The sequence below is a fragment of the Harmonia axyridis genome, chromosome 1 (genome assembly GCF_914767665.1).
Source record: "Harmonia axyridis chromosome 1, icHarAxyr1.1, whole genome shotgun sequence".
Classification (NCBI taxonomy): domain Eukaryota; kingdom Metazoa; phylum Arthropoda; class Insecta; order Coleoptera; family Coccinellidae; genus Harmonia; species Harmonia axyridis.
The window spans coordinates 12801635-12824544 of NC_059501.1; the positions used below are offsets into that span (position 1 = coordinate 12801635).

At 35.3% G+C, this 22910-nt stretch overlaps 1 protein-coding gene and 1 long non-coding RNA gene across 3 annotated transcripts in view; both read right to left on the minus strand.

The window, feature by feature from the left end:
• LOC123674726 (nephrin) overlaps positions 1 to 22910 on the minus strand; it is a 368531-nt gene that overhangs the window by 279840 nt on the left and 65781 nt on the right. The window lies entirely within an intron of this gene.
• The window catches only part of LOC123674753, a 65650-nt gene that overhangs the window by 25958 nt on the left and 16782 nt on the right, over positions 1 to 22910 (minus strand). The window contains exon 4 of one of the 2 annotated variants that reach the window (XR_006746705.1): positions 6198 to 6459. The exons of the other annotated variant lie outside the window; for it this stretch is intronic. This is a non-coding gene — a long non-coding RNA (uncharacterized LOC123674753). Of the gene's footprint in view, positions 1 to 6197; positions 6460 to 22910 lie in introns of those variants that run through there. 2 annotated transcript variants of the gene reach the window in all.

Sequence of the window (22910 nt, forward strand, 5' to 3'; positions counted from 1 at the left end):
GAAATACAAAGTGTTTTTTTTACCCTGAACACTTTAAATGAAGATTAATGAGTCCGGCCCTGGAATAATGAAATAATTGATATCGTTCTGACTCGACCTTAGCATGTACCAATAATCTCCCAAGTTTCAATACTATTCGTCAATAAGTTTGGATTTTATGATGGTCTAAGTATTTCCACGAAGTGGGAAAATCACCCTGTATCTTTCTAGGGAAATCCAGAAATTAATTTTTTACAGTCAATCAGTAATCAGCTAGTCCAACTCTATCTCTGGTAAGAGTATGTACAGTTATATCCCGGACACCCTGTATAGAGCCGAATAAGTACCTGGAATTATAACTGAATCAAGAAAAATAACCGGTATTTTGTAACAATATAAATTTCCTGTGATGAATGCTCAATTTTTTTTTGAGGACATGCAGTTTGAACATGAATGAGAATGTACGAGAATCCATAGCAGTTAGTTATAAGGAACTATGGTTTTCAATTGTGGTTCTCACATATAGCACCCATATGTTCCTGATGGAAATACTAGAATGATTGCTATCAATTTGGTTTGTATCTATTTGAACAAATAGGTAATGGAAGAGAGTCTGTGAGATTGAATTGGGATAGTAGAACTGCCACTCCATATAGAACCATATACTATATAATACATAATATATACAAATAATTATTATTTGAACTGGGGTCGTTGTGGCTCGGTAAGCCTTCCGGGAACTGCGACCATGTGGATCTTTTGTTGTCTACCCAACTCATTCATGGAAACCCAAGAAGGTCGTCAATGACGTTGATAAAACTGACAACCTCCTTAGGAGCCCTGGCCTGCAAATCTCATCTGCTGACTTTCCCATAAGGTACAAATGATGTTTGTACCTACAGTGCCCCGTCAGCAAACCCACCATTACCCCAAGCTCGGCTAGTGACAGCTTCCAGAGCTTTCTAGCGCAGGTAGGTGAAATCATCACAAATTTCTTATCCTGAGTAAGTCCAAGAGTGTTTGTCCGGTGGGTTATCCTGTTATTCAACTCCTATTGCCAGACCGCTGCCTTATATTGGTCTTTTCCTAGCCCACAGAGAGGCTCAGGTCCAGCAGGTGTTAACCTTGATGCACTTTTTGCAAGTTCATCGGATTTTCATTTTCTTCAACACCACAGTGCCTTGGTACCCATAGTAAAGTAATTTTATTGTCTCTGGCCAGTTCCCTTAAGGTGTTACGGCACTCCCAGGTCAACAGAGACCCTTGGCAGTACGTATCCAGGGATCTCAGCGTGGTGTGGTTATCCGTGGTGATGTAGATATGCGCCCCCTTGAGGTTCATTTTTAGACGTTCCTGAGCGCATAAGTAGAATCATATACTAAATTCATCAGATATATCGGGTGTCCCAAGGTGAGTGGCCTATTAGATTATTATGGAAACTATTGATGGTAAAGATTTCAAATTTTGTGGATAGATATTTGGCCATGTAAGGTACATTTTTAAAATAATTTCACATTTCCAGTGTTGCCGGATGTACGACAATTTGGCAACAACTTTGTTATTTTGAATAGGACATCCGGTATTTCTATTTTTTTATGATACACCATAAAATATTGAATCTATTCACTCTAACTTTTCCATCTCTATCTTCAACGGTTTTTGAGTTATTAATTATTTTTCGAAATTTTAGGTCAAATTGGCGTATTACGAAAATGACCCTAGTTCGCTCAATATTTGAGATTTAAGTCAGAAATTTTGTATGTCGTTAGATATTGATCTGATCTGTGTCACTGCTTCTGAATTATGGTTGTCAATAATACAGGACGGACCAAAAAAAATCATCATTTGCCAAGTCACAAAATTGTAAAAAAGTCTGTGTAAGTGAATAGAAGAATTGTAGAATGTGTTGAACTGATTCCAAAAATTGAAAAATATACTAGGGGTCTAATTTGAAAAAATAGACTTTTTTACAATTTTGTAACTTGGCAATTGATGATTTTTTTTGGTGCGTCCTGTATTATTGACAACCATAATTCAAAAGCAGTGACACAGATCAGATCAATATCTAACGATTTGCAAAATTTCTGACTTAAATCTCAAATATTGAGCGAGCTAGAGTCATTTTCGTAATACGCCAATTTGACCTAAAATTTAGAAAAATAATTAATAACTCAAAAACCGTCAAAGATAGGGATGGAAAAGTAAGAGTGAATAGATTTAATATCTTATGGAGTATCATAAAAAAAATAGAAATACCGGATGTCCCATTCAAAATAACAAAGTTGTTGCCAAATTGTTGTACATCCGGCAATACTGGAAATGTGAAATTATTTCAAAAATGTACCTTAAATGGCCAAATATCTATCCACAAAATTTGAAATCTTTACCACCAAAAGTTTTTATAATAATCTAATAGGCCACTCACCTTGGGACACCCGATATATCGCTTCAATGTGTATTTATTTTTATCACAATATTCTACAAAGTAAACAATATAAAAATAATAAGTACAGTCGCCGCCAAATAAGATGGCAAATCAAAGGCGCAGAGAGAGATAATGCTCCTTCGCACTATCACGGCATTGGTTCTGGGGTGTTGCCGATTTCGAGACTGCTCAACTCAGTGGCGTGGTAAATAAATTGAATCGGCAATGAATTATTCGAGATAACGAAAAAAATTTCGGAGGATAATATTCGACATTGAGATTAGAACCATTCATTATAAGAAAAGATGGAAAAAGTTAACAATTATAACAGGTACTTTTATTTGAGAAAATAAGATATACAGGTAGTACGATAGTATGACATTAAACTGGCTTTTTATGTACGCTACTGAATGGAACGCTTCGGTTCATTGGTACTCATAGTCAGTCATTAGCTCCTCCTTCAGTTTTGTGCGCAACCAAGTTCTTGCCAACTTATTTGGCGGCGACTGTACATTCAATATGAAAATTCACCAGTACTACTCAATACACTGTCAATTTTTTGTCTATTTACAACACACGCTCACCAACTCGCCAGAAAAATAAGACAAATCAAACGAAAACCTACTTCCTGCTTGCTTCAAAATATTTGCACAGAATTTTTTTCGCGGTCATTTTCCCAGTGCTCTCTTTCATCCCTGTATTCAAGGTATAAATATTAATAGCCCCGATTTTCATGCAGAAAGGCTCCCGTAGGTTGAATAATTAAATATTTGTCCAGACAGCGGAAGACAAATAACATAACATAGCCCTTAGAGTCGTTTGTGAGGCCAAAGATCGAGGGTCGGTCTGGGACGGCCAGAAAATGTCATAACCGCTATCAGAATAAAGAACGACGGGCTGCGTAAAAGTCGGTAGGTACAACACATTCATTTGGCTCTCTTGTGCTGCCTTCGTATTTCCCTTCTGCGATTGACAAATTATTCTTTTCCCTTCCTGTCCGTGGCGTAGGTGAAAAAAATACGAAGCCACATGTGGACTCGACCGCGAGAATGAAGATTTTCATAGAAATCATAATGTCATCCCAAAACGGGTTCAAATAGCGTAACACACTCAGAATTCCGAAGCAAAAAATCGAGGAAAACATGATAATAAAAATAATGGTTCTTTATTTTCTACTGGTATATACCCAGTTACAAAAAAATCTTACAACTCAAGTAAAATACATGATTGGATCTAGAATGCAACCTCGGAACCAAAAAACTCACAGATGCAAGAAGATCAGAACAATCTATGTTACCATGCAAAAGGTTGTGAAGAAACTTAAGGTATAACAGCTCAATAGTATTTTCAAGCGATACGACCCCGAACCTATCCAACAAAAGGATCTGATCGAGGTCCCTCATCGGGTAAACACCATCCTCCCTCCAAACTAAATATTTTAGAAATTTCCGCTGCACAGATTCTAAACGGCGACGATGGATGTTATAGATAGGGTGCCAAATAACACAGCCAAAAATCTTTCTGCTTTTAACCAATGATTCAAATAATTTTAAAAGTGTTCCAATGTTCATAAAGCATCTAGCACTTCGCACAATAAAACCAAACACCTTGAATGCAGAAGTTAAAGCCGAGTTCGTATGAGGGACGAAAGTTGAACGCTGGTCGAATATAATGCCAAGATCCCGAAATCTCGTCAACTCTACTCAAAACAGATTCACCAATGGTATAGTCAAAGTAAAAATTATGGGTCTTCCTAGTGAATGTAACAACATTGCATTTCTCAACATTCAAGCTCAATCTGTACAACGCAAACCAATCTGAAATAGTAATGAGTCCCATCTGTAAGTGGATACAATCATCAATGTCTTTATTTCACTAAAAATCTTCAAATCATCGGCATACATGAGTTTACTAGCATCAGTGGAGTCCATCACATCATCAAAATAAAGAAGAAACAGAAGCGGGCCCAAATTTGAGCCTTGTGGTACACCAGATCCCCCAACAAACTGAAAAGAAGAGTGCCCCCCCGAAACTAAAAACTTGTGTCTATCGTACAATTAAGATTCAACCAACAATACCAAACAACATGATCTTATGATTTCTAACATTGACTTGGTATTAGAACATTTGAGCGCTGCTTCATTCAAAAGCTCCTGACCCTGAGTCAGTGTTTTCCTTGTTTTTTTTTTCAGTTCAAGCGGAAGCAACAAGTAGGAATCTGTACACAGAGATGGAAATTTCCAACACTGCCCAACTAATCTGATATTAACGAACCAGCAAGCTAGGCGGTTGGATTTGATGATTAGGTATAAATGTACACACTGGGTTATTTTGTGGAGCATAACAATTTCTAATCAGTAAAGTTAACTTGCAGAAGTCGTCGACGAGCACAGTTGCATATTTGTTTTTGATATACCATTATCCTATCGACCTTTCGTAGCCTCATGTTATAGACTCATTTCAGAAGCATACGTTGTTTTCGATTAAGCAGTAAATTGAATTATGAAGTTTCGTAAAAATGGAACAGAAACCGGAATCAACTAGAACAGAACTACTGACATATCTGTTATGACTGTGATATAATGTTTTGTTGATGTTCATCTTATTTTTGAACTTTATTCGTTGATTATTTATTGCCAATAAAAATAGGCGAACGAATGCTCATTTTGAATATCAAAATTATGAGGTAAATTTGCCAAAACTTCACAATCTGAATAATCTTTTTGATATATATCTACATTTTTGTCTAGAAATACAATTTCAACTGAAAAAATAAACTTATCAATTCTGTACAAATCGAGTAGTGAATAGAGGATCAATGAATTGAATAACTGAATTAATAAAAAGGCAGAAGTGAAGTTGTACTTTTTTATATCATTTTCATGAGGGACTGAGAACGTTGAAATGTAAAAGTAAAGTGTCGTAACTATATAGATCACATGCAAATATGTAAATAATTCTCCATTCAAATATCCAAGTGTACAATTAGAGAAAAATGGAATTGATATTTATCTCTAATTTGTGTTGAGACATGAATCTCAAAGGTTACATAATATTCCATAGAGAAATTTAATGGAGGTAATAATCTTTTCGGAATAAACTGTCCTGAGAAATATAAGGTCCTGTAATTAATAAATTTCCAAATTATACAGGGTGTTTCCTAAACATGCGGCAAAAATTCAGGGGGTTGTTCCTTGGACTATTCTAAGAATATTTTGTCCCTTGATGATTTTTGAAAAACCTATTTGTTTCGAAGATATAGGGGAAACAAAATTTCAGATAATAACATTTTATTATGAAAAATTACATGAAAATTCAACTCAACCTACAAAAACTGTTGAAAATGACCACCTCTAGCCAGCATACAGGCATCCAATCTTCTCCTCATTGACTGCCGAACCCTTTCAAAAACACCATCTTATTAAGTTACACCCAGCAATGATCCGTGTTTAATCTGTATTCCTTTACCATCTGCACTTATCAATTTTTAGTCAAAAAACTGGCCGTTTTTAGTAATTGGAATGTTGTTAAACAAATTTAAAAATAAATTGTACCTACTTAGTAAACACAGTGCGGTACGCATTTTTATTGAAACTATTATTAATTTTAAAAATATGAAAAATGTTGTTCGCCCTGTATCTTCGAAACAAAGAGGTTTTTCAAAAATCATCCAAGGACAAAACATGCTTAAAATAGTCCAAGGAACAACCCCCTGAATTTTTGCCGCATGTTTAGGAAACACCCTGTATATCAACATAGGTATCTTCTCGTAAATGAACACTGATCTGTTTTATCGATTAGGTGAAATATCCGTTTTCCACACTACTCATATATCAGCATATCAAAAGGAAACGTCGCATTCTCATACAGCTAAAATCCATTCAAACCAGTCAATACATTTGTTGATGTATTATTCAGAAAACTTTTCAATTTTCATGCAATCCATCATTCCAGCTTATCGAATTATTGGTTTCCGTCGTTTCACTTATGTGTATCATCTACGTCCTTTCAATCAATCATTTCCATATTCTGCCATAACCACCAACTCACTCGTACTATAATCATGAAAACTTCAATCGTATAATATCCCTATTGGGCAGTTTTTTGTTTCGATAATCGTAGAAATGATAAATAGCTACCAATGAGAAGAAATGTATATGTGAATAATCCTGCAGGAGCTATTGATCGTTGCTCACTGTTTCATTGACACAATTAAATATTATTGATGTTTAATGAAGGTTCAATATTATGCAATAACGAAGATGGGGGATAGCCTTTGGTGCTGCAGCCAGAAATCAGCAATTCAGAGAAAGTTTGTCAATGGAAAAAACATTATGTATCTAATGAGTTTTCGTTCTTCATTTATAACTTAGCATCATTTATAGTTTCGATCGTTTACTTCAATATAGAACAAATTTCTTGGGGTTTGTTTCTCAAGAATTTTTTTGCCACTAGGTAGTAGGTGAATAGTAAAACACCATGATACAAAGTAATATTATTATTCCTTTGTATCAAGTGTCATGGTTGAACACGTCCTACAAAATATTTTCTAAAGACGAAGAAGATGCCAAAGAATACTAGGATTGCTCGGTCATAAAAAAATACGCAATTATTATTATGCAGAAGATTCCTAAGCAATTTAAATGTCTGGCTTCAAAATTTCCTTTTTACTAATAGATTTTTCAAACATCAATCTGTGTTAGGGGTGAAAAATTGAAGCGACCGTCTATGGCGCCTCTATTTGAGGGGCGACAATTCGGCCAAGTTTGCTGGCCCCCTTTTCATATTTCACACTTGATGCAGAAGAACAACATAAGGTTGTTTCTTTCCGCTGTGTTTGTATGCATTCCCTGCAATAAAAATATCCAAACCGTCTGTATAATTCTGTTGAGTAGTTATGCTTTTTCAGTTTATTTATTATGTAATACATGTCTATATTCCCTTGAACAGCGTTCCCAATACGCTATCAACAGAATTGAATAAAATATTCAACTGCACGTTCGGGTACGTTGACTCTCCATAATTTTCAGCATTAGTAGAATCATTAGAGTTCATTTCAGGTGCGAAGCTGATGAGAAAAGCTGGTGGTCAGCCTAACGACATTATGGCCTGAAAAGTAGACCCACGAAGTTTTGGAATGGGATGTAGTTCTAGGTATCTCTCCTATCTCGCTTCTATGGGGTTCGTTTCATTATTCCACAAGTTTTGCATAACAATGGTTCTACACTATTTCATGAATAAACATATCTGCAATTTGTTCTAGATCCTAGTGCTTTCCTTACACCCTCTATGGACAGGAATGCTTTCACGACGAAAGCAATTATTATTCCAACTTTCTACCCTGTGAAGACGAATCCTCATGGGTAAGTAGTATGCAGGACCGAATTATTTTCCGCTATTGATTCTAACTAATTTTGATGACATTGTTAAAGGTTTCAAAAGATTCAATAGAAAAAAAATACAAATTACAAAATGAGTTTAAAGTATTAGTTAAGCCCAAAAGATGAGTTTCCTTACTATGTAGATAAAATATAGTTAAGTATTACCTTGCTGACATAATAGGCATTTGTTCCTGCGGAAATTGGGATAATCAATGTTTCCACATAATCCATAATGAATCAAAACAATTGTTTGTCTGTTTGTCATTTGTTACTACAACATGTAGCGATGAAATTCTGGAAAGTTATTAATTACATTCCTGGGAATATTTCTGAGAATGAAACGTTATGGCCAATTCACTGAAAAATCTGAAAACCTGGAAAAATGTCACCTACTTTGAATGTTAGTTTTTTTCAAATGGAAATAAATGAGCCTCAATCGAAATGAGAAATCGTGAACTGATCATTATACGAGTTTCTTAAAAATCACTTCTTTCTTATATCGTAGCAACATCCAACGGGTGCTGCAATTATCATAAAGATCAAAGAATGACAGCAAAGATAGTAAAATATATAGATAGCTCATTATTAGTGGATTTTTTCATATTATTTCACGAGTTTATGCATTCATAGTCGGTTGTTTTCTTCAATGACATGAGCTTGGCGCATTTGATCGTATAAGGATTCATGTAATTTTTTCATTAATTTTATGAAAGAAGAGAATAACGGGATACTATCAACACAATGTCACAATCACTTTTTTGGAATTATTATTTTTGAGGAAACGAAAGAGCATATTAAAATAGAAATGAAAATGAAGATGTATGTAAGGAAGGTTCGCGTTTTTCCCTTTCGATATATTCAGCTAGAACGTCATATATCGCAACAAAATCATGAAGGTAGAACCGTCTGCTATCAATGGTACAATAATTGTAACTGTTTAAATCTACAGTATCAAAAATACGCATAGCTTTGATGATAGCCAAACTTCGGAACGAATGAGGCACCTAAAGAAGAAGAAGAAGAAGCAACTGTACATGAGATGATAGGCAGAACAGTGTTTGTTTGGATTGGTATTGCAATAGACCGTAGAACTAATATTGTTTCCGAAGATGATTTCATCACAGGTTGGTAAATCCAAAACGCTACTGCAATTCGCGGTAATTTGTCAATTCATCGAACGTGATTGGTCACCGATGAACGGCAATGGCTGCGTGGAACAGAGAGAATTTTCTGAATTTTATATAATTGTTGAGACTTTAGAATAGATACGTACGTTGTTTTAGATTTCAGCCATTACTAATTGAATTTGATATTTAATTTAACGGCGAAAATTGTGTTGGGATTCTAGGTAAGTGTTCACATTAATATTTGCATTTTACAAGTAATGATTTCACAAGGCGGAATGAACGATTTTTTTTAGTCATTCATTCTGTAGAAACATATTTCACGTTTGGTAAAATTCTTTTATGCATCGGAACGTTACACCTATACCTATTGTATTGCTGCAGATTTTGGCGAAAACATTCTTTCAATACACAACAATATTCGTCTTCAAATAGCGAACGCAGTCACTAGTTTTATACGTGAACAAGGAATGATTTTGCCGTGGCAAGCTCAATCTACTGATCTGAATTTTATTGACAGGTATGGAACTTATTGTCGAATCTTGTGGACCTGTAAATACGAAATAAACTGTTAAATTGCTTGAAACAGCAAAGGAAACAAATTGATCAAAATCAGAACCATAACTTGATAGGAAGGATGTCTTATGCCTAGGAAATGAACGGCTGACGTAAAAAAAAACCAGTAGTCAACCCCTATACTTTTCGGTTAGTCTCTCCAGTGACTTCTTACATGTTAATTCACAATTCATTTTTGAGATATATATTATAATGGAATTTGCATTATATATCATTTTTCAAAAAGTTTTTTCAATATTTATCACAAATAATTATTTTCGTTTGAAATTTCGCGCTGTCCTCTAGATTATGTTGATGTGTGTATTTCATCCCTGTATTAAACCTACAGATACAGTGATAACTCAAATTCTCCCTCAATTCATCTGTATTCTGTATTTTCAACCGAGTTTTTCCGAATTATATGAATTTCCATTCCACATAATTGTCTTGGTTTCCGTTATCCATTTAACTTTCCGCAATTTTCCAGACAAACAAATACGATATTTTATTTTCAAAAGAATTCGGTACCCATCGTTTCATTTCATATTCATACCGCCAAACGATTTATCTGAAACCGGAGAAGATAGATGAGTAAAGGCAGCAATTAGAAGAGAGAATATAATATTGTTGGGTTGGGATTTAAATGAAATAACGGAGTTTCGACGACGAGATATGAATCCAGAATTCTTCAGGTAAAGAGGGAGGAGATTACGACTTAAAAAACATCGGTTTGGGCTATATCTGATGAAAAAATATATGAGGGGTATGGAATTTTTAATTTTTCTTTATTTCTCAACCAGATTTTATAATTTCCTCACAAACGAACGAAATTAATCGTGCAATCGTGCATTGAATATTAAAATATAATGCCCCAGCATAAACAAACTAAATTAAAAAAAAAACAGACTATGCATCAGACATAAACAATATTTGATAAATTATTCATTTCTGAAGTGAATATATAAGATACAATCGAAAATTTAACAATGGTATCTCGAGTATTTCTATGAATGAGTGACCAATAAATGGAAGTAGGTGCAGGAGGTATTAAAAAAAAATTCAACTTTTTAGTGAAAAAGCGAAAACTAAATCTCATTACCTCTTTCAGTTGTGGTGTAAAAAAGTAAATGTTTTTCATTTTGAATTGGAACGACCTAACTGCTTTATAGTTCATTTATGCCAAAACCACTTCCATTTAATTTCCTCCTGGGAACGGGAGTCAACTTTGGAAATTCATAGAAACTTCTGTTTTTTTGCAGATTCGTATTCTACGGGAAAAGATACAAAAGTTTTTTACGAACAATATTTCACGATTCGTCACAGATGGCTATTAAAGCTTAAATTTTCCATCTTGACGACCCTTATGTAGGTATCCGTTTCATTAATCATTCTCACGAAATTTCAGTCTTGAGTTGTCGAACTATTTGAACGATAGAAAAATAGACGCCTCGACGAGAAGTTGTATTAGATTTCAAATAATCTTCTTTCAATAAATACATCTTTTTTGAGAGGGGGAATTATTTTGAACCAAAAACAATTAATTTCACCATTTTCAAATGATCAGTGACAGTAGATGTACTGAGAACAAACAGTTCACCAAAAAAAGTCTAAATTTCAAAAATTCAAAAATTCAAACTTGAATATAGAGCCATATGTGACGATTCGTGCATTTCTGCCTTAGAATTCGAATTCGCTATAAAAAATAAAGGTTCCCATTTGAAATTCTAAAGTTGAACCTCATATGATTCACAAGAGAAGAATAAATGAAAGAGGTTTTGGAATAAATGAACTTCCCCTCTAAACCGTCAGCCCCCAATTCGAAAAATTGTTTTTGAGAGATGTTTCCTTCTTGAAATTTTTGACTGATTTGGTACACTTAAAAATATGACCCAGTAGATGGATAGAGAAAACGAAAAATTATGTCTAATGAACAAATCGAAGCATTGAAAAATTCTGGTTGGTAGAACATTTTCTATAGTATCATAAATCTGACAGATAATAGTTAAAAACGTGACGATTTTGTTCTACACGACGTGGCAGAAGGAATGTATTTGCCACAGAAAAAAAAAATTAATCAGAGATGACAAAGGAATCTACAGTCATCATTAGGAGGGATTACCACCACGTAGTTTTCGCATATCTGTCAAACTTTGGTACCCATTCATTATCGCTTTGGCGCTTCTGCAATGACTACATTTTGTACGTATTCGAAGTTGAACATTCACTTCATCTTCTTTCTTTTATCGAAGCAAATACGTAGAGGGCAGCACTGTAGGGAGACTTTCACTTCACGTAATAATAATTTTACTTCTTTTGTAATGATTTTTGTTGGGTTTTCTCCTCACGAATATTTCAAAAATTCATCAAAGTAGGTACATATTATCATTTTTCTTTGCTAAATCCAAAAATTAACAAAAACATGTTGTTTTTAATTCGTAAATTGAAAGAATTCACTTTCTTCCATGTAGATTGTTTCTTAAGGGAATTATATGATAACCCCATAAAAATCAGTGATTTGTCAGAAGAAGTACCTCTTATTTCCTTTTGAAATGATCAACCTGTTCCCTCCTAAGAAGCGTGCGCCCATAGTTTATGACCTTTGTGGCGTAGGATCAAACGAACAAAAATAAATACAGTTCACGAGTGAATCGATTACCTTGTGGTGTCAATGAAAAACTGTATGAACAAAAGTAAAAGTTAAGTAGATATGGAGATTTATCGTAATACAATTTTTGTTATATTTCAGGTGAATTAAACGAGGATTTTTCTTAATTGATAGGGAAATTCTAAATATTTCATAGAATACATCATATAACATCGAACTCATGTTATTAGACTTGATATTTAGAACGTTGCCAAATATAATAGCGTACTTGGCAAAACATTAATTTCTCTTTTTATGACACATTGAGGCAAGTGAGTCTCGAGTACTAAAATAATCACAAATTCATCCTATAAAGACCAACTCAAAGAAAAAGCAAACACAGCGAGAACCAAAACAGTCATAAGGACTTCGAGAATGCTGGGCCAAGTTCTTTGAATAAAAAAGAGGTAAAGAGAATAAACTCCGAAGACAAAAAAAATTACCGGAAAACCATCAACAATATCAGATGAAAAAAATCATAATATAACGAAACAAATTGAGACAAGTTTCATGAAGATTGAATAATGTGTATTAATATAGCGCTTCGATGAACGAAGAGTAGATGAACTCACTTGCCCAACGATATGGGGCAAGTGAGGCATTTGAGATTTTTTTTCAAGTCAGACATTCTCAAGTAAGAATTATTACTTTGTTAGTTTTGTGTGTTTTGTTTATTCAATAAGTATGTGTCTCAATCAATAAACATTTTTTTATTCGCATTTTTGAGGAAGTTATACCTCGTTAAACCTCAAGGTGTCTCAGTTGCCCCACCCTTCCGTACAGAAACCATTGAGAATTCGAAATATTTCATATTGAACTGAGGATTAATAACTCCAATTCCAGAACTTTACAAAAATCCAATTTGACGCAGGACTCTAATGAGGAAGAGCGAAACGCCATCTACCATCTGGCCACCAACCCGAATTAAACCCCTAAAATTAATCCAAGCCGCAGTATTTCCAACCTTCCAACGAAGTGTTCCCCGACCGGATGTTGTAAACCTCCGGTAGCAACCCTCCGAGGTCCCCGGAAATGTTTGCACGCTCAGGGTGGAACAGTTTCGTTTCCTCTCAAACAGATCCTTGAAGGTTTTTATCTCCAATAAATACAGTCTGCAGCAAAAAAGCCCTGGCGACACAATAGCGAAAGCACCTGCAGAATCAGTTCTCGCGGATTTACAGATGGTTGGAAAATATGGAGGGGTTTCAAATGAAGGGTGAAAAAAATTTATGCTTTCCATTTTAGGTTTGGATAGTGAAAGGCATCGGTATAATGATGATCGCTGTCCGTTCTACGTCGCTCATGGCGTTTCAGGATTGAAATATTTCCTGCCATCTTTTCAGTAGGTATATTCAGGTTATCTTAGGGATGTTTTGATACATATAATTTTCTTTTCGATTTTAATATATTTTATCTATTTCAGTATCGTAATGAGTTCATTGCAGTTCTGAAAACAGTGCTGTAATGAATTCATTACAGCATCGTTTTCAGTTATATTTTTCGTTTTGGGGTTGTCTATGCTGACAATCCTATCAAATTGCAACAAACGTCAGACATTGTCCATATAATATAATTTGGATAAATTGAAATGATTTGCAACATTATTTTCAATTTCTCTCAATTCTGGTGGTGCTAAATCGATTTCGTCAGATATAATTCATGAATTTAATGCATAATTGTAAATTATTTCCAAATTTGAAACATACGATTCCTATACAAATTCTGTGATCTGTCAATTTTCGTTACAGTCACACCAACAACATACAATCTAAATTTTTCATTGAATTTCGACAATATTTCACAAAACTTGACTGAAATGGAGAAAATATCGTCTAATACTCAATGCAAAAGGCAATTCCAGCACTCATGCGTTCGAATTTCGCCTTCGTGTTGGAATAGGAGTCCATCCTGCAACCTGTTTTAGAATATAAAGGGTGTTTTTTTTTAGAGCTATAGAACTTTAAATTGCAACAAAACAACGATGGATTATTCGATTGACATGAATTTTATTTATCCGCAAGATAATCTTGTGGCATTACATTTCAAATATGATTTCTGGCATATGACCGCCATGGCTGGCTCGGATGTAGTCCAAAGTGGATGTCCAATTTTCGATGACTTTTTCCAACACTTGTGGCCGTATATCGGCAATAACACGGCGAATGTTGTCTTCCAAATGCTCAAGGATTTGTGGCTTATCCGCATAGAACAATGACTTTACATAGCCTTACAGAAAGTAGTCTAGTGGTGTTAAATCACAAGATCTTGGAGGCCAACTCACAGGTCCAAAACGTGAAATTAGGCGGTCACCAAACGTGTCTTTCAATAAATCGATTGTAGCACGAGCTGTGTGACATGTTGCGCCGTCTTGTTGGAACCTCAGCTCCTGGACATCATGGTTGTTCAATTCGGGAATGAAAAGTAAGTAATCATGGCTCTAATGCGATCACCATTGACTGTAATGTTCTGGCCATCATCGTTTCTGAAGAAGTACGGACCAATGATTCCACCAGCCCATAAAGCGCACCAAACAGTCAGTTTTTCTGGATGTAACAGTGTTTCGACATACACTTGAGGATTAGCTTCACTCCAAATGCGGCAGTTTTGTTTGTTGACATAGCCATTCAACCATAAGTGCGCTTCATCGCTAATGGACGTAGTGCGCGATACGTATTCCGCACAGAACCATTATTTTCGAAATAAAATTGCACTATTTGCAAGCGTTGTTCAGGCGTTAAAGCGGCCGCCATCTTGAACAGTAATGCCAACTTAAAGTTATATACCTCGAAAAAAAACACCCTATACTATTCTGTGTATCACAAACTTGAAATTGTAGTGCTAAATAATCGAAATTTGGCTACCTTTATATTATTGAGAAGTTAATACTACAGTTCACACACACTAAATAAAGAAAAGAAACACATTTTATTCTTTCACCCTTATACACAGTATCGAGTATCGGAGAAAGCAGAATCGAGATTTATCGCATTACACCCTAGACGGTTGAAGAAATGAGCTCAATTCTATAGCTCTCGTGATCGTTGAAATAAATGATGACTCTCTCGAAACCGCTTGTCTCAAATTTCATGCCTGTAAGGAAAGGTACGAACGATAGGACAAAGTGTTCTAACCGCCCAAAGTCAATGTCGATTTTATTATTTCTGTGTAGCTGTAATCAATATCATCCTTCTGTTGCTGTTCGTTTTATTTACTTGTCATGGCGTGAATAACAATATATGGAAAAATATAAGAGAAGTATCACCTTGGCGTCAGCACCTTTTGAGCGCCCATTAATTTGTGGACCCATTGCACTCATGACGAAGTCCAGATATTTACATATACAGGGTGAGTCTTTGACTAGTACAGATTTTAACAGTAGATTCCTGTGGTCAGATGAAACACTACTTATTTTTTTCACAATTTTTTTAAATGCCAAAATCAAGATGAATCAATAGAATTGTTGACTATAGCATGAATAAGGTAATTATGAAATACCTGAAAATAAAATAATCAATGCTTGAAGTTCAAGTTAATACTGTCTTTGTGGAAAAAAGGTCTTAATCACAGTAGACAGAATAATTGGATTAATTTCGGATATAACTAGAGTTCGTACACATATAGATCCAATTTAATCATAAGTGGAGTCCCACTCATTCATCATCCGTTGAATACATAGTCATAACATTCTTTCGATTCATACCCACATTTTCGTACTGTAAACTCCAGAAATATTGAGCTGAGTAATGCAAATTTATATTTTCATGAGGGATAAATGTTACAACGCAATTGCAAAATAATTGCTTTCGGTATGAATGAACTGTATATTACATAATAAGTTGTGTTGATTCAGTACAATTTTTTGTGCGGTAGTACTCAATTATCTTAAATTTCTTGAAATTATGTATGAAAATTCGATATTTTGTTGGGTTTCTTTGATTCTTCCATAATGTTTAATAAGTGAACATGTAAACTAGCTTATGTATAATATGAACTTATAACTTAACAGTGTAAATAACCCTGAACTTATAGAACATAAAATATTTTTCATTCTAAGCCTCTGAACGTCTGAAAATAGATTAATCTAAGATACATAGAGTTGCTATAACTGTATATAACTTGAAGGGTATTTCATTATGAAATTTCTAATGGCTATATCTTTTTATCCTAGGCCGAATCGGAAAAAATTGTACGGGAAAAAAGCGATCCCTTTGACCTTAAGAATCTACTGTTGAAATAAATGTACAAGTCAAAGACCTGCATATTTGTAGAGAAATATTAATATTAATTACTTTTATCATTAGATATTGAACTGAATAGATAAAAGTTTGAAGAGGGATAAGGTACAGAACAATGTTTTGGAATATTAAGGTATTTGTTGAGAATTCATGTACACCACCAAACTATCCCAAACATTCACAGGATTGACGGAATTCATGAGGAGCGATTGAACGATTGCATTCCGCATATTGGAAATAAATTTCCATCAGTTATAAACTCCATTCTACGATGAGCCTCCGTCAGCTTATATAGGCGTAAGTATATACGTTAGCTACAGGATATATAGAAGCAAAACAAACATTATTCATTTTTCACTAGGAGCGTTTCCATTTTTCAAATAACTTCGTTTCTTTCTCTTCAATATTCATCGAGTTTCGCGCCTTCTTTACAAGGGCTCTTGAAAGCTACTTTTCAAATATTTGATTTCATGGGAATTTTCCCGTAGACCTACGGAATCGGAGAAAATTGAATATTTTTCCGCAGTGAAATATTCACCCACTTCAGTAAAGAATAAGAATTGGAAGGATGAACGACATCGCGTTTTTTACTGGGAGCATCTGAACAGGAAGCAAGTTTGAAGCCTTCTATAGGTGAGATATGGATGTTTCGAAATACAATGTGGAATGAACTTTTTTATATTTGATTGAAGTTCTTCTGAGCTGTAAATGGAAATCATTTCTTCGATGGAGGAGCAATCGTTGTACTCGAATTATTTCCAGGCCTACAGTTGAAAGTCCCAACCTTTAGTTTCAAATTGTTTTTAGAATCAGTCCTATTTAAGTAGGCTTGGTCAATCGATCGTCTAGAGATATGATTCGATTACCTGTTCTTTCCATTTCTCCTCCGTGACTTTGGTTGGATTTGTAATAATTAAACTCTTTTTAATTATATACATATATTTACAAAGCCACACTTCAGTACAAACACAGTAGATACGGTACTGAATTTCGTCTTACTTGAGTGTTAATTACTCGAAACGTCTTCGGATATCACGTCTTCGTCTTTAACTCGAGTTTCGGTCGTTTCGTCTTCAACTCGTTCGCGACTCGTCTCAATCTAGTCCGCGAGGTGTCTTTTCGTCTTACGTCTGAAGTTTCAACCGACTGAACTCACTCTTACTTCGACTTAGACCAAACTTGAACTGTCTCTCGACTCAAACTTACTGACCTCCCCTGAATAGTACCTCCCCTGGTCCAATAAGAGTTTTGCCGTACCACCTACAAAGATCTTCGCGGATTCCTGGAAATCGAACATTCTCGAAGGACTAGAACCTGATACACGGATGTGACACATCTGGTACAACCGTCTTGTCTTTGATCTTTCCCAACCCCAGTAAATCTCCTAAGATTTACAATCGAGTAATCGACCCGACATGTCTTCGACATCTCGAAGAATATACACTTCCTTTCTAAGTTATATACAAAAGCAATTCGTTCCATGTAAATTCATTGAAACTGTCATGCCCTCGACACTTGAAGAAACTAATAGGTCTCCAAGCATCCTGTTGACCATCTCAATTATTCACAGGGAACAATAACTGGATCCTACATTTAATTATACAGGTTCAAACGACAGCAAATGAGTTATACTAACACATCCTTCAAGTTTCGCGTCTAATTTGGAAACACTCTGTATATTGTTTAACTGTTCCTTTTAATTGAACTATTAAAACTTTTAGCTTAACATCGAACAATATCAATATTTGACGTGATCTGAATATTCAACGCAAACGTTTCAAGATTTCCTCCAACAAAAATTGACTTTGTGAAACAACTGCTCCGGAAATGAAAGAGGTGACAGAGAATTGGGATGGAGAGACTGTATATCGGTAGGTTGAGATGATTTCAGATGCGGAAATTATTCCAACGGATATGCAGAGCACGTAGTAACCTGATTTAGTTGAGCTGTTTCGTTGAATTATTCCAATCTCACAGTTGCTAATCAACAGAATGAAATATATCGTATGTTCCAAATAATCAGAAAACCAGACTCGCAACGGTTTCACTTTACAAGTTTCATTGTTATCTGGATAATTTCGCGTCACGAATCCTCTTGTCAGGAGTGAGTTGTTATCTAGTGGACTGGAGAAACTTTCAGCATGCAAAATACGAAAGAAAGCTGATACAAACCAAGGGTACACTAGATATTACGATTTTTGCATGGCTACATATAAAAGTTTGTTAGGCATTCTCAGTGAATAATTAGTTGAAATCCAATTGATATGAATCAAAATCTGTATTTCATATAAATAATAATAATGATGATATGGTTTATTTTGTTAGCTACAGGGTAAAAACATATAATCACAGAGGCGTGAGCCTGTACGTGACAGAAGAAGATAATTTTATATAAGTAATCTAGAATTCTGGAACAAATGGCAGACTCCCTATTACTTCCGTGTGGAATTGTGTGGTGCATTCCTGGAAGAAGATTGACTAACTAATACCCATGATCCATGATGTACATTGATACCCATAAGATATAAACAGTTCAGTCTCATCTGATAGGAATGAAAGTGACAATTTTGTGTACAAAGTAAAATCTTAGCCTCTCAAAGAAGTGGAAGATCCACTTTCAATAATGGACGATAATCATGCATGGCGATTCTGAAAACTCAAAACGAATCCATCTAAAGCATATCCCCCGCGACACCTTTGACGTAAAGAAAAACGAAGAATTATTGGGAAAAACGACGCCAAACCTTATAAATGTGATTAAATCTCAGCCAAATGTCATTTTTGTAGGTCAAGTTTTAACCTGAAATTACGGATTTTCAGTATACAGGGTGTGGCGTAATTAATGGATAATCCTGTACTAGCGAATAGGGGAGGTCATGGTCGACCAGAAAATGTAAAGTTATGTTCAGTAAAAATATCATAGTTTTCGAGATATCGGACAATTTCATTTTTTTCCAAAAAGTGCACCTTCACTCACTAAATTCATTGCTGTGATCCCAAATCTTGTTATTTCTTTGAGAATTATTTTTTATTTCACTCTCAAATAGCTGTACTATGAGATAAACTGCCAAATTCCTACCATCTTGCCTAATTAAGAAAAAAAAAGTATGATAATCCTCATGTTTGCACTTTTTAGAAAAAAATGAAATTGTCCGATATCTCGAAAACTATGATATTTTTACTGAACATAACTTTACATTTTCTGGTCGTCCATGACCTCCCCTATTCGCCAGTACAGGATTATCCATTAATTACGCCACACCCTGTATATTTCGGTATTAACAAAGTGGTAGTAGAACCTTTTCGACTTCCTCCGAGTAGTAAGTGCTGTATATTATTTACGAACTACTCTCCACTTTTATGTTTGAAGCAGAATCTACGAGACTAATCTCAGCTTCGAACCTCTCTTTCAACCAACACTAATCTCACGTCTACAATCTGGCAAAGGGGGACTTAAGCTTGAGATAATAATTGTTCACAACTTCGAAAAAAGTTGCATTCGAAAGCCTAGAAAGGGAAAAACTGACAATTCCAAGTTTGAAGCAAAATCTACTGTAGCAATAATGGCTTTAGAACCTCTTTGAATAAATGCGCTTCTATCCAGAGTCTATCTCGCATATTCAATCTTGTAGTGATAACTGGAAATTCTTATCATAAATGAAAACGAGATCATAATTATCCAGCAGTTCGAAAGAAGCTGCTTTTCAACATATTCTGCAGTATATTCACTATTTTTGGAGTCTCGATTGCATACGAACTATTTTAATTATTAGTTGTACAACATTGTCAACATGTCAGCTTACGAGCTAAATTCTCGTCATTTGCGGGAGGTTTTAATTTTCTGCTTCAATATGAAAAACTCTGCGACTGAGGCTCATCGAAGCTCTCGAATACCTATGGTGACGCCGCTATTAGCGAAAGAATGTGCCGAGAGTGGTTTCAACGCTTCAAGAACGATGATTTTGACGTCGAAGCCACCATGACGGTAGAAGAGAGAAGGTTTTTGAAGATGCAGAATTGAAGGCATGAAATGATCAAGTTTCGTATCAAACGCAACAAGAATTAGCATGATCATTGGGAGTGACGCACCAAGCCATTTCAGAAAGCCTGAAGGTGATGGGAATGATTCAGAAACAAGGAAATTGGGTGCCGTACGAGTTGAAGGCGAGATATGTTGAACGACGTTTGTTTGCTTGTGCAAATATATTCACGGTTTCAAAGTCATGCTCAAGATTTGGTGGGGCACACTCGGTGTAGTGTATTATGAGTTGTTAAAACCGACTGAAACAATCACACGCGATCGTTATCAAAAGTAATTAATGCGTTTGAGCCGAACATCGGAAAACAAACGGCCGCAATAGAACGAGAAACATGATAATGTGATTTGATAACATAACAATACGCTTGACCCCATGTTTCGAAAATGGTCAAAACATACTTGGAAACGTTGAATTCTTACCCAACCCGCCGTATTCTCCAGACTGCTACCTCGTACTTTCACTTGTTTCGATCAATGGCACACGGCCTGGCTGACTAGCACTTCCGGTCTTATGAAGAAGTAAAAAATTGGATCGATTCGTGGATCACTTCAAAGAAGATCAAAATTTTCATTGCGGGATTCGTACGCTGCCCGAAAGATGGGAGAAAGTAATGGCCAGCGGTGGACAATACTTTGAATCATAAATGTATAACCAGTTCTTTACAATGAAGCCTCCAATTTCGAGAAAAACGGCTGAAGCAAAGTTGTACGCTTATACATATATTATAATTAAGACTTCTGGGAGCTGCAACCACATTGGTCTTTCGTTCTTACCCTTATCTCTTCACGCTAAAGGACTATTTTACTCACAAATACCTTGGAATGGAAATGTTACAATTCGTTATTTTAAGCAGAATCTACGACTCTTATCTTGAGTTGGGTTAGGTTAGGTTAGGTTAGGTTAGTTTAGAATCTACGACTCTTATGTTAGCTTTTGAATGTCTTAAAAGTTACATCGCTTTCATACGACATCCAATCTAAGGATGACAAAAAACCTTCCACTCTCTTCACTTTGCACCACATAAAAAAAAATAGGATTCATAACCATCTACCTCTTCGGAAATACCTGCTTTGAACTTTCGAAAGACCATATTGGAAAAGGGTAGGTGGGTAATTGTGATCCGCTACCTGCCTATCGTTTCAGGTCCAAATTTTACGTGAAAATTTAATATGTGCCTCATCACTTGCGAATTTTCGGAATATATTCCGGTCTTGACAAAGTGGTGGTAAAGTCGATTCGATTTCCTCGTAGCAGGTAACCTCGGAGTGCTTCATTATCAAACCCCGACAAAATGAACGTTGGGATTAGACACTGAAACTCATTTGTCCCGTCCATTATGTCGTTACCCCGACATCATCAACTCAATTTATTCCTGAAACTCAATACCTCCACTAGAGGCACTTTCGCACCATTGTACCTATTTGCTTTTGTGAACTGATAAAATAATCATATTGCGAAGTTTGAAGCTTCTTTCGATGAAAGGGTTCATATTAAAGAAGGATTGGAAACAGGGAATATCAAAACCCTAGCCTTTATTCAGGGTGTGCCTGAAGTTTCGAAGCATCCTACTTTATAATAGCCAGAATTCATCTGAATCTTTCCAGGTTGGCTCGAACAATTGACTCCAACGAAGTGGCGAGTGGATTAATTTCCAATATTGTTAGACATTCTGACAAAGTTTTCAATTCGGACAGAATATTTCTGAAAGAATATTTTTCCCCGTTCGACAGCAATTATTGATTTTGCAGACACATATCAATCAGCAAAGTATTACTTTCCTGCCTATAGGCACCAATATAAAGATATCCGATATTTTTCCAAAAAAGCTATCAGATATTTTTTAAAGTTGTCAAACTATAAATAAATGAACATATCATATATCTATTTCTCCGTCTGAATATTCTGCTCTTTTCACTCTTTATCAGTGAATGGAGTGAAGAGAGCCATGAACGCAAGGTGTGTACGCCGAGCAGAATATCCGAAAGCAGAAATGAATGTGTGTTTATGTTCACACACATATGCAAATAATTTTCATGAAATTCGGTATCTATTATGAAATCAACTTCAACATTAAACAAAAATTTAAAATATGCTCTTTTTCAAAACATTTTTGGCAGCATCAATGCATTTGCATTGATGCATTTTGGTGCATCAAAATTACCGATAATTTTGCATGACAGCGTGTTGTCATAAAAACTGCATGAGTTCATTTTCATTTTTGGAGAAAGACACCGGAAGTGGAGGGCTCTCTCGATTTTCGATAATTTTTGACAGGAGGAAAATATTCAGGAAAATTTCCGATTGAGATCAACAATATCTAGGAGAAATAAAGATGGCCTCCAATTATTCTATTCAGATGTTCGAATCGATATGAAATAATGAAATGGATCCAATGAATATTTCAACTCACAAATCGATTTTTTCCCCATTTTAAAAACGAGTGAAATTCTTCAAAGGATTCGAATATTTGCGTGACGCTTCCGCATGAGACCTATCCTAAGGAACTCGAGTATTTATTGAATTAAAA